General features: G+C 37.8%; 1 protein-coding gene across 6 annotated transcripts in view; it reads right to left on the bottom strand.

The window, feature by feature from the left end:
* ATF2 (activating transcription factor 2) overlaps positions 1 to 12,714 on the bottom strand; it is an 81,923-nt gene that overhangs the window by 65,914 nt on the left and 3,295 nt on the right. For 5 of the 6 annotated variants that reach the window (XR_006962596.1, XR_006962595.1, XM_047082209.1 and 2 more), the window contains exon 2: positions 259 to 359. The gene's annotated coding sequence lies outside the window, so the exon portion shown is untranslated. Of the gene's footprint in view, positions 1 to 258; positions 360 to 1,338; positions 1,456 to 12,714 lie in introns of all 6 variants that reach the window. The other variant, XM_047082208.1, reaches the window with a different exon arrangement.

The raw sequence follows: 12,714 nt of genomic DNA, 5'->3' as shown, positions 1-12,714 counted from the left end.
TAAAATTTAAAAATTTAATGTAAGTCTTCAGTGTGCTTTATATGCAGTAATGCACTGTAGCTCCAAAAGGACATTTCCAACTTTGCTGAACCTCCAATTTATGTATGTATGTATTTATTTACTAAACACTATCAATAATATGATAGGACACTAGCATCCTGAGGATACTATCTAGAAGCATCTGTTGAAGTCAGTAATACTTGAGAAATAATCGCAAAATAAAGAACCACTTTTGCATAAAAGCTTAAAGTCTCTTACCTTTCTAGCTGGTGGGCCATGAGCTTTATTTGCTCTGCTGCCAGGAATCCTTCAGCTCTAATTAAGTAAGCAGTACTTCTCAAGTTTCCATCTATGTATCCCTAGGGCAAAGGAGAGGCAGAAAAGAGTGAACCCCTTACTCTGTGATACCTAAGGAAACAGACGCATGCAGTTAAACTCCGATACAAAAAATGTTAAGTATTTACTTTATATTTTAAAATGTATGTAAAGTTGGCCTTCTGTTCCATTTTTTTCTGATATAAAAATTAAGGTTCCCTTCAAAAGTTTCAGTGCTCCAGGAAGGTGTTTATCCTATGGTCTCCTGTAACGCCCAGCAAAATGCCACCTATCCAGAGGTATAACAGTTTCAAGGATGGAAGTACAGCAACGGAGTCTTGGTGAAAGGGGAACAATGAAGCTTTTTACCACAACAGAAGGGAGAGGTAGTTATAGATGATAGGTGAAATGGCAGTGCTGAATCTGCTGAATCTTAAGAGTGGAGACGAAAAGTTTCTCCTGTGTCAGTGCTGCAACATAACATCAATGGGACCCAGTTCATATGCTTTTCATTTGGTAACAGCTTGATTTTTTTATACCTGTATCAGTTGGATTAGGTTCAGCTATGAGTGACAGAAAACTCAAAATTAGCAATGGCTTAAATGATTCAGAAGTTTTTTTCTCTCACACAAAAGCACAAGCAGTCTGGAACCATGATCATTAGGAACCCAGGCTCCTTCTATTTTGTTGTTTTGCCATCCTCAACACGCGGTGTCCACTTCATGGTTTAAAATAACTGCTTAAGGTCTAACCGTAACATCTGCTGATCAGATAGCAGGAAGGAGAATGAGATGAGCAACAGCCTCCCTTAAGGAAACTTTTCAACAACTCACAGGAAACTTCTATTTACATTCCATATGCCAGAACTTAAGTCACACGGTTATACCTGAGAAATACATTCTTTATTTTGCCATATGCTCAGTTAAAAACTGGAGCATCTATAATAAAGAAAAAGAAGGAAATGAATATTGGTCAACATTTAGGCATCACTCTCTCATTCTAAAACATAAGATGATTGAATACCTTGTAGAGATGCCTTAGTAGTCCACTGAAGGGAGCTTTCGAAAGCAGAAAGTCCTGCCAGTGGACAAGGAGCAAGACCAGTGTTCGTGAGAACGTCTCTAAATATGCAAGGCCAATCTGTAGGTGACAAACAAGAGAAAAATCTGAATAACAGAAAAACAATGTAAGAGCAAAGAAACAACCTAAACAGTTGTGGTTTGGGAGGATAAACTCACATAAGCAGTCCACAAAACTCAGAAATGGTAACACAGGGCCATTATGTAAGTAATGGAGTGCTCAAGCTGAGTCCGGCCGCATAAGATCCTGGCATTAGGAAAAGGCAGTATATCCTTGAAACAAAATGTTAAAAGGGAAAGTAGACTTCCCTCTACCATTATTTGAGAACCAAGCTCTCATTATTAGGCTGTGTATGAACTTGGGAGATGTCCCTATTGCACAGAGTGATGATAAGAAGGGTTGCACTTTACCACGAGTAAGGTTGGCTGAAACAGTCTTCATGTTCAAAACTTTGAAATGAGAATATCAGAAACCAGAAAGACTCTCATTTCAAAGCTGGCAACAAAATTCTGTTTTAGACAGAACGTCCCTTAAAGGTAAAGGGACCTGAACAGGCTATTCAGCTATACAAATGTAAAATAGGGACCATAAATGGAGCAGCAATTCAAAGGACAAATGGCTTTGTGTAAAGGTTCACATTTTCTAGGTAGAGAGAAATTTCTGCAAATTGTTTCTTTCAGGGAAATGTTTATTTTTAAAAGCAGGGCCTCAGATTTTCCCATGGAGTGTTTGTATTCTTATTTTAGCAGTTGCTCACAAAAGACCAGGAACTAACACCCTAGAAAACAGCAAGATGGACTTCTGGTCTTCAAGTAAAAGGCAACAAGATTAAGCTAACAAGCTGTACCTGGCTTATACAGCTTATGATTTATGCAAGCAATGTTAAGATTACCATCCAGACTTTGGAAGACATTAAACATAATGTTTGGGGGGGCTTTTTTGGTAGCCTGAAACACATAGATGCCATCCAGACTTCAGAAGACATTGAACATAATGTCTGGGGGGCTTTTTTGGTAGCTTGAAACACATAGATGTAAGGAACCTCTCTTTTACCACTGCTCCCTATCCTAGCTACTGTATATATATTTCTTATACAGGCATACCTTGTTTTATTGAGTTTCACTTTATTGTGCTTTGCGGATGTTTTTTTACAAATTGAAAGTCTGTGGCAGCCTTCACTACATTGAACAATTCTATTGGTGCCATTTTTCCAACAGTATTTGCTCACTTCATGTTTCTGTGTCACATTTTGGTCATTCTTGCAGTATTTCAAGCTTCTTCATTCTTATTACATCTGTTTTGGGGAGTTGTGATCAGCGATCTTTGATGTTACTATTGCGATTGTTTTAGGGAGCCATGGACTGCACCCATATAAGACAGCAAACTTCATTGATAAATGTTGTGTGTGTTCTAATTGTTCCACCTACCAGCCCCTCCCCCATCTCTCTCCCTCTCCTTAGGCCTCCCTGTTCCCTGAAACACAATATTGAAATCAGGCCAATTACTAACCCTACAATGGCCTCTAAGTATTCAAGGGAAAGGACGAGGGGCACATCTCTCACACTGAACCAAAAGCTAGACACGATTAAGCTTGGTGACGAAGGCATGTCGAAAGCCAAGACAGGCCAAAAGCAAAGGCCTCTTGCACCAGGCAGATAACCAAGCTGTGAATACAAAGGTAAACTTGACGGAAATCAAAAGTGCTATTCTAGTGAACATACAAAGGGTAAGTAAAACAGCTTTACAACTGATATGGAGAAAGTTTTAGTGGTCTGAATAGAAGATCAAACCAGCCACAACACTCCCATAAACTAAAACTTAGTCCAGAGAGGGGTGCCAAAACTGCAGAAGAAAAACTGGAAGCTAGCAGAGTTGGTTCATGAAGTTTAAGGGAAGAAGCTACCTTTATAACATAATAGTACAAGGTGAAGGGGAGCCTAGCTAGCTCAGTTGGTAGAACATACAACTCTTGATCTTGGGGTTGTGAGTTTGAGCCCCATACTGGGCACAGAGATTACTTAAAAATAATAATAAAAATTTAAAGTGCAAGGTGAGGCAGCAAGCACTAATATAGGAACTGCAGGGGCACCTGGGTGGTTCAGTCGGTTAAGCCTCCGACTTTGGCTCAGGTCATGATCTCACTGCTCGTGAGTTCGAGCCCTGCATCGGGCTCTGCGCTGACAGCCCAGAGCCTGGAGCCTGCTTCAGATTCTGTGTCTCCCTCTCTATGCCCCTCCCCTGCTCATGTTCTCTCTCTCTCTGTCTCTCAAATATAAAATAAAACATTAAAAAAAAATTAAATTAATATAGGAACTGCAGCAAGTTATCCAGAAGACCCAGCTAAGATCATTAATGACGGTGGCTACACTAAATAACAGATTTTCAATGTAGATTAAATAGCCTTAGATTGGAAGAAGATGCCATCTTGGACTTTTACAGCTAGAGAGGCATTCATACCTGATTTCAAGCTTCAAAGAACAAGATGACTCTCTTGTTAGGGGCTAACACAGCTGGTGACTTCAAGTTGAAGCCAATGCTCATTGATCATTCAAAAAGATCTTAGGGCCCTTAAGAATTATGCTAAATCTACTCTGCCTTTGCTCTACAAATGGAACAACTAAGTCTGGATGACAGCAAACCTGTTTACAACATGCTTTAACTGAATATTTTAAGCCCACAGTTGAGACCTGCTACTCAGAAATAAAGATTCCTTTCAAAATCTTAGTGCTCACTGAAATGCACCTGACACCCAAAAGCGTCACGTCATGGAGACGTGATTAATGTTTTCACGCCTGCTAATAAACACATGTATTCTGCAGCCCATGGTCCAAGGAGTAATTCTGACTTTCAAATCTCATTATTTAAGAAATACCTTTTGTAAAACTGCAGCTGCTATAAATAGTGATTCCTCTGATGGATCTGAGCAAAGTAAACTGAAAACCTTCTAGTAGAGATTCACCATTCTAGATGCCATTAAAAGAATTTGAGATTCATGGGAAGAGGTCAAAATTCCAATATTAACAGGAGTTTGGAAGAAGTTTATTCAAATATTCATGGATGAGTTTGAGGGGTTCAAGACTTCAGTGGAGAAAGTAACTACAGATGTGGTAGAAAGAGCAAGGGAACTAGAAGTGGGGCTGGAAGATGGGACTGAATTGCTGCAATCTCATGATAAAACCTGAACAAATGAGGTGCTTCTTATGCATGAACAAAGAAAATGGTTTCTTGTGATGGAATCTACTCCTGGTAAAGATGCTATGAAGATTTTGAAATGGCAGCAAGGAATTCAGAATATTGAATTCCTTAATTGATGAAGCAGTGGTATGGCTTGAGAGGACTGACTCCAATTTTAAAAGTTCGACTGTGGGTACATTTCATTGTCTTATTTAAAGAAATTGTCAGAGCCACCCCACCTTCAGCAACCACCACTCTGGCCAGTGAACAGCCATCATGGACAAAATCCTTTATCAGCAAAAAGATTACAACTTGCTGAAAGCTCAGATGATGGTTAGCATTATTTTTTTAGCGATAGTCTTTTCCTTTTTTGAGAAAAATAACGTGCACACGCAAACGAGCAGGGAAGCGGCAGAGAGAAAGTGAGAATTTTTTAATGTTTTATTTATTGAGAAAGACAGACAGACACAGAATCCTAAGCTAGTTCCAGGCTCCGAGCTGTCAGCACAGAGCACAACGCGGGGCTTGAACTCAGGAACGGTGAAATCATGACCTGAGCCAAAGTTGGTTAACCGACTGAGCCTCCCAGGTGGCCTGAGGGAGAAATTTAAGCGGGCTCCGCACCTAGCTCAGAGCCCAATGCGAGGCTCTATTTCATGACCGTGAGATTATGACCTGAGCTGAAATCAAGTGTCAGACACTTAACTGAGCCACCCAGGAGTCCCAAGGCATAAACAGTTTATTTTTTTTAGACGTAATGCTAGCACACGCTTAACAGACTACACAGCACAGTGAAAAAACATAAATTTTATATGCACCAGGAAACCAAAAAATTTCACTTGACCTGCTTTATTGTGGTAGTCTGGAACCAAACCTGCCATTATCTCTAAGGGATGCCTGCATTTGGATATAATTAACCTGTGGGTAGGGGGTATGGTCTCTGCTGAAGGAGGCAAATACTGCTAGTAGTTAAGTATTCTGGAAGGCAGATATTGTCAAACAACAGAGCTCAAAAAGTAGATATTCGTGTGACAAAGGAGTAATTCTCTCTTGACATGGACTCAGAAGAGTCTAACATATTTAAGGGCAACTGGATAGCAGAGAGAATCCTGAGTAGTAGGCTTCTGGCCTGGTGGCAGAATAGGAGCTAGCCAGTGTTCAAACAGGCGTATGTATTACTGAAGGTACACTAATGCTTTCCAAGTGACATCTGAACAGGATAAGTTTTAAGAAAATTTCCATATCTTTTACTTCTCTACATTTGCTTTACCAGAATGATCTGCCTAGTTTCCCTAAATCCTTATTCTTCCACAGTTCCAAAGAAACCCATACCAAATCTTATTACCACGCGTTGCCCCAGGCTGTAAAAACCTCCAAGGAATAAAACAAGGGGATTATTTAAAATAAGAGTGGCTTAAAGCCTCCCTTAATCCAGGCACCATTAAACCTCAGGCTTGCATCTTCGTCTAAGTACTTCTGTTAAAGCAAAGCACTGCTTTTAAGAATGGTGTTCTGCCCTGTGTTTAGGACATGTTCTGAATTCATATATATTGTTTAGTGTGATGACAGGAACAATGAAAACTTTGTATTTAGACTGATTCTTCCATTCACAAAATATTGTTAAAAAATGAACTGTCCTGAGAGAGCTCCGTGAAAAGAGGAAATCAATAAGAAACTTAGAAAAGTTCAATTTATATTTATTGCAGAGAAGTAGGATACGGTGATCAATACTTTAAAACATTAAAATTCACTGGATTCAAATAAAATCACGTTGGAGAAGTGGAAGTTAAATAAAAGTTCCATAAGAAAGAGGAATAATGAAAACTTCTATTAAAAGTGAATTATAGTTTTTTAAAAACCAATGATAACCTCAAATGACTACTGAAATTACTTATAAGAGCCAGAAATTTTTCCCCCAACTATTTAAACTTACAATGAAAAATTATAGGATTCAGCTTAGAAACAAGAAAAAAAGGTGCAAGGGTTCACAATTTACCAAATTTCTTTTCAGAAGCATAGGAGTGTAGTAGGTAGAATGGTCCCCCAAAGATGTACACACTCAAATCCCTAGAAACTATGAGTAGGTTCTATTACATAGCAAAATGGACTCTGAAGATATAAAAAGGTTACAGATCCTATAACAGGAAGATTATCCTGAGTTATCCAGATGTCCCAATCTAATCACAGGAGCCCTTAACAACAGAAAACTTTTCTCTCTGGAGTCTGAGAGATTCAGCAGCAGCATAAATCACAGAAATTAGAAGCATGAGAGAGACCTGACCTGCCTTTACTGGAGGGAGCAGAAATGAAAGCCTTCCAGCTTCTGAGAGCAAATACCAGCCCTAGTTGTCAGTCGGCAAGGTAAGAGAGACCTCCCCAGTCGTACAACTGTGTTCGGCCAACCCAGGAGCGGATTTTCCCTAGACACTAAAATGGAATGCAGCTCAGTCAACATATTTTGGCTTTATAAGATCCTAAACTGAGGACCTAGGGGAGCCCACCTGGACTTCTGACCTACAAAACCTGTGAGATAATCTGTGTTGTTTTAAGATGCAAAGTATGTGGTAATTTGTAATGCAGGAATAGAAAATTAACAGAGTGAGCAAAAATGTTAACGTACCCAGGAAGACAGGCTTGTGTCACAAGTCTTCAAGAGCAGCAACACCTTACAGACACAGTTTTCTCTGTGCTGTAATTTCCTTCTTAAATCTTGGTCAAGAGCCACAAAATGCAAAAAAGTGATCTTAGAGCAATCCTGGGTCCTCGGAACAGCACTATGGTCATAACAAAAAAACCTATGAGTTTAAAAATCTGTAACTATGAGCTAGTAGGACTTTATTCCTTTCAAGATTAAAGTATCTTTGAGTTTTATATTAGGAAAAATTTTAATGGCATGACTTTACTATGATCCTCTTCAATAGGAAATAATACAGCAGTTTTAGGGTGGTCAAAAAGCATAAAGGATAATAACATATGTAAAATATATAGTACAGTGCATGGCACTTCCATGGTATCTATTAAGTTTATTAGAAGCTTTACAGTATTTGACTTTAAGTGTACATTTTCCTGAGGCACTTGGCTGGCTCAGTCAGTAGAGCATGTGACTCTGGACCTCAGGATCATGAGTTCAGGCCCCACACTGGGCCTAGAGCTTACTTAAAAAAAATTTATATGTACATTTTCCTAATGCTTTAATCAATCCTGTTCTTACTACCATCTTTAAAGCCCGAAACTGAGAATTACATGTTTAATACTTAAACAAAGGTTTTTAATCTTTAACCCATGAATTTGATGTTATCCCATAAGGTTATCTGGTACATTATGTTTAGTTCATCTATGTAAGGAAATCAAATGCCTCAGAAGTGATAAAAATAGAATTTAATGAGGGAAAGCAGCTTTTTGAGGAAAGCAGTTTTTAATTTTGCCCCACTCACAGCGACACAACAGATAATCTTCACACATATCACCAATTCCCAAGAGTATACTAATGTTTTGATGAAATTCCTCAAAGTTGATGGTACACATAACGAGCGCCTCAGACTTTTCCCAATATTGTATTCACGAAAGTACTGAGTATGTGAATATTGAGATCAGCCCAATATATCAGAATCTTCTGTAATAAAAATAGCAGTTTTTAAGTTAAACTTCATTTTTTTAAGGGAGTATTGATTATTCCCAGACCTGTAATCTCTAGGTGATTTAAGGTAAGCAAGTTCTTGTCTTATAGCTTAAAACTACAACAGTACATTAGAAATACATGTAAGAACTTACATAGTAATGGTTACGAATGTGAATGGTGCTAATGCAAGATTTTATTAATAACATAATTTTAGATTTGGTAATCTATTATAAAAATAATGTCCATAGCACTATTTTTCTCAAGGTAAACGTATAGAACGTCCTTATCTATTATTGTTTTATTTCTTAAAAACTTATCGTTTATAAAAGTTAAAAAAAAATAGAAATTCACAGCTCACCAAGAATTACAATAATTCCTAGTCATCACTGCTATTAAGAGTATATCGATATTAATTTCCCAGTATGAAGAGGGCACAAATAAGATACGGTATAGTATTTTTAACTTTTTTTTAAAGTTTATATATTTTGAGAGAGAGAGAGAGAGAGCACACACACAAGGAAGCAGGGGAGAGGAAGAGAAGGGGGGAGAGGGAGAGACGGGGGGAGAGGGAGAGATGGGGGGAGAGGAAGAGACAGAGGGAGAGAGAGAATCCCAAGCAGGCTCAGTATCGTCAGCACAGAGCCTGACATGGGGCTGGAACTCACGAAATATGAAATCGTGACCTGAGCCGAAACCAGGAGTCAGATGTTTAACTGACTGGACACCCAGGCACCCTGATAGGGTATAGATTCTGTACAATTCCCAATACAATACTAGTAAGCTCACCTCTCACTTCTCTCAAAGTATGTCAAAATTCAAGTTAAGTGAAAGAGATACTACCACAGGAATAACCCTCAATCCGACATATGTCAATAGTCATTAAAACCTTCCTTACAAATGATAAAAACATAGTGACTCTTAACGGTGTGGCTGAGAAGTGATGGTACAGTTACACTGAGTAATCGTTAAAGAATTCAAAAAAACCGAAGACATACAGATGGCCAACAGACACATGAAAAGATGCTCACCATTTATCATCAGAAAAATGCAAATCAAAACTGCAATGAGATTATCACCTCACACCTGTCAGAATGGATAAACTCAACACCATGGTGAGGATGTGGAGAAAAAGGAACACTTGTGCACTGTTGGTGAATGCAAACTGGTGCAGCCACTGTGAAAAAGTGTGGAAGTTCCTCAAAAATCTAGAAACAGAACTACCTTATGATCCAGCAACTGCACTATTGGGTGTTTACCCAAATACAACAACACTAATTCGAAGGGATACATGCACCCCTATGTTTACAGCAGCATTATTTATAATGGAAGCAGCCCAAGTGTCCCTTGATAAAAGAATGGATAAGAAGATGTGCAGTGTTGTGTGTGTGCGTGTGTGTGTGTGATGGAATATTACTCGACCATAAAAAAGAATGAAATCTTGCCATTTGCAATGACATGGATGGAACTAGGGAATATTATGCTAAGTGAAACAGAGAAGGATAAATACCACATGATTTCACTTGTATGTGGAATTGAAGAAACAAAACAAGGGGAAAAAATTGACAAATCAAGAAACAGACTCTTAATTATAGAGAAAAAACTGATTACCAGAGGGGAGAGGGTAGGTGGATGGATTAAATGGGTGATGTGGATCAAGGAGTGCTTGTCATGAGCACAGGGTTATGGAAATGCTGAATCACTACATTGTACACCTGAAACTAACACTATATGTTAACCAGAATTAAAATAACTTTCAAATTAAAAAGAGAACATTATAAATGTGGTATTTTATTTAATCATTAGCTCTTCCACTATGAAGAGAAAAGAATAAAAGGTCTCACCAAAATGTTTTTAGTGGAATTAGTAGAATAGAAAATGGTAATTAGGGGCGCCTGGGTGGCGCAGTCGGTTAAGCGTCCGACTTCAGCCAGGTCACGATCTCGCAGTCCGTGAGTTCGAGCCCCGCGTCAGGCTCTGGGCTGATGGCTCAGAGCCTGGAGCCTGTTTCCGATTCTGTGTCTCCCTCTCTCTCTGCCCCTGCCCCGTTCATGCTCTGTCTCTCTCTGTCCCAAAAATAAATAAACGTTGAAAAAAAAAATTAAAAAAAAAAAGAAAATGGTAATTAGATTTTATGGAAATGATACTACCACTGTTTTATCATCTCAAAATATGAGGATGCTATCGACTTGGGGAGAAGGGATGTATATGAAACAAAAAGTATATGAAATACTCTCTCACATGGAGTTTTGAAAATTCTAATGTAATAAGCTGCACCACAAATTATAAGTTCCTATGGAAAACTCAACTTTATTGCCAAAGTTATCAAATAGATGGTTGAAATCCTGCTTTCAAGTTACATCACACATTCCTGGAGGGGGTATGGTAGATTATTATTATTTCTGAATGTACTTTAACAGTAATAATTACCACACCATTTACTAAGTATTCGTTAGTTCCTGACACTGGTTTAAGCATCACATATACATTATTTGAACAAGGCTATAAATTATTACCTTTAAAAATAAGGACAAGGAAGCACAGAGAGTTTATATTATTTGCTGAAGGTGATACAGACGGTAAGTTGGAAGACTCATGACAGTCTCTGGCTCCTAATAATCACGCTAAAATGTTGATTATATACTTACTATATACCAGAAGATGATATTGAGGAAACAAAAACTCAGTCAATTTGGCTATAACATACATATTCTTTATTTCAAGGGTTACCTATATGGAAATAAATGTTATTATGAATTTTAATAACTCATAAATGCATAGGTCAGAAAGTAGCTCTTATATTAAAACCAGCATAAAACACCCAACATGTAAACCATTAAAAATACATCGAATGTAAGGATTATTGTTACTATACCATTAAATGTTTCAGTTAATTTTTAGGAGAAAGTCAGTGAAATGACAGAAAAAAGTGAAATATACAGTATCTGTCCCAGCACACAGATCACTGGCAGATAAATAACTACAGACTGAAATGGTCTCCTAAATAAAACTACTAAATAATGCAAGTTATTCCCAGAATTAGTAATAATTCCTAATTAAGCAATCCTACTTTATTAATAAGCATAACTCCAAAGTTGATAAAATCATGATAAAGTCTGTGAACTCATATTCTCATGACAGTGTAAATGTGCTCAACTCTTTGGAGAGACAAACATTTGGCAATATAGAAACATTTATATCCTCTGACCTAGTAATTTCATTTGAGATTAGTACCGTATGGAAAACAATTCAAAATAAGAAAAAAGATAAATGCATAGAGATGCTCAATTCAGTGTTAAAATAGAAACTGAAAACAACTATTTTCCTGTTGGGCATTTAAAATTGAGTAAATGTAGAGGTGCCTGGGTGGCTCAGTTGGTTAACTGTCCAACTCTTGATTTTGGCTCAGGTCATGATCTCACGGTTCGTGAGTGAGATCAAGCCCTGTGACCCACCGGCTCTGCACTGACAGCATGGAGCCTCCTTAGGATTCTCTCTCCCTCTCTCTTTCCCCTTGTGCATGCATGCACAAGCTCTCTCTCTCAAAATAAATCAACTTAAAAAAATTAAAAAAATAAAATTGAGGAAATGTTAATACTCATTTGGTAAACTATCAGGTAACCATTATATATTACAAAGGTTAGACAGTATGGGAAAATGCTAAAGCTAGAAAAGTAAAACATAAGTGTAAAATTCTGTTAAAACTACAATGTATATGCAGAAATTAGAAGGCAACAAAAGTAATGAAAAGTTATTTATCAGTAGGACACTTGTAATTGATTTTTAGTAACACTATTTTAACTGTTCAATAAATAGAAAAAAAACACACTAGCCCACATAACAAGAATTAGAAAAATCAAAGCTATAAAATTGGAATGACAAAGGTTTAGATTCAGGTAGGCAAACTAAAGAACATTAAGGGAATTTGTAAATTAAGGGAGTATTATAAAGATAATGATATACAGGACTAGCCAAATAATCAAAATACTCTTGGTATTTTGCTCACTGGCTTTTTGCCAATTTTAATCATTCCCACCGTTTCTCTTTCCCTAGTAATCTTGTTGAGAATCTCTGTGATAATAAGCTACTACTACCATTGGGAGTGTTTCTATTCCTTGGGCATTAAGACAGGAAAAAAATGGGAATCACTATCTTTGTTAAGATACAGAATGCAGACATGAATGCGTAAGTCTAGCCTGGAGAGCATTCTACTTACATCCCTTCTTGTTACAAAAAAAATGTTTTTATTTTTTTATATTATTTTTAAAGTTTTTTAATGTTTACTTATTTTGACAGAGAGAGGGCAAGCAGGGAAGGAGGAGGGAGAGAGAGAGAGAGAGAGAATATCTCAACCAGGTTCCATGCTGCCAGCACAGAGTCCGATGCAGAGCTCGAACACACTAACCATGAGATCATGACCTGAGCAGTTGGATGCTTAACCGACTGAGCCACCTAGGTGCCCACAAAAAATGTTTTTAATCACTGTACTACCACTGCCAAAATCTTGCCAAGAAGAAAAAGCATCACTT

The sequence above is a fragment of the Lynx rufus genome, unplaced genomic scaffold (genome assembly GCF_022079265.1).
Source record: "Lynx rufus isolate CCGP_SWC_20201006 ecotype Redwood Valley unplaced genomic scaffold, mLynRuf1.p SCAF_2, whole genome shotgun sequence".
NCBI lineage: Eukaryota > Metazoa > Chordata > Mammalia > Carnivora > Felidae > Lynx > Lynx rufus.
The sequence above is the reverse complement of the archived record's forward strand: the minus strand, read 5'-3'. Positions and strand labels throughout refer to the sequence as shown.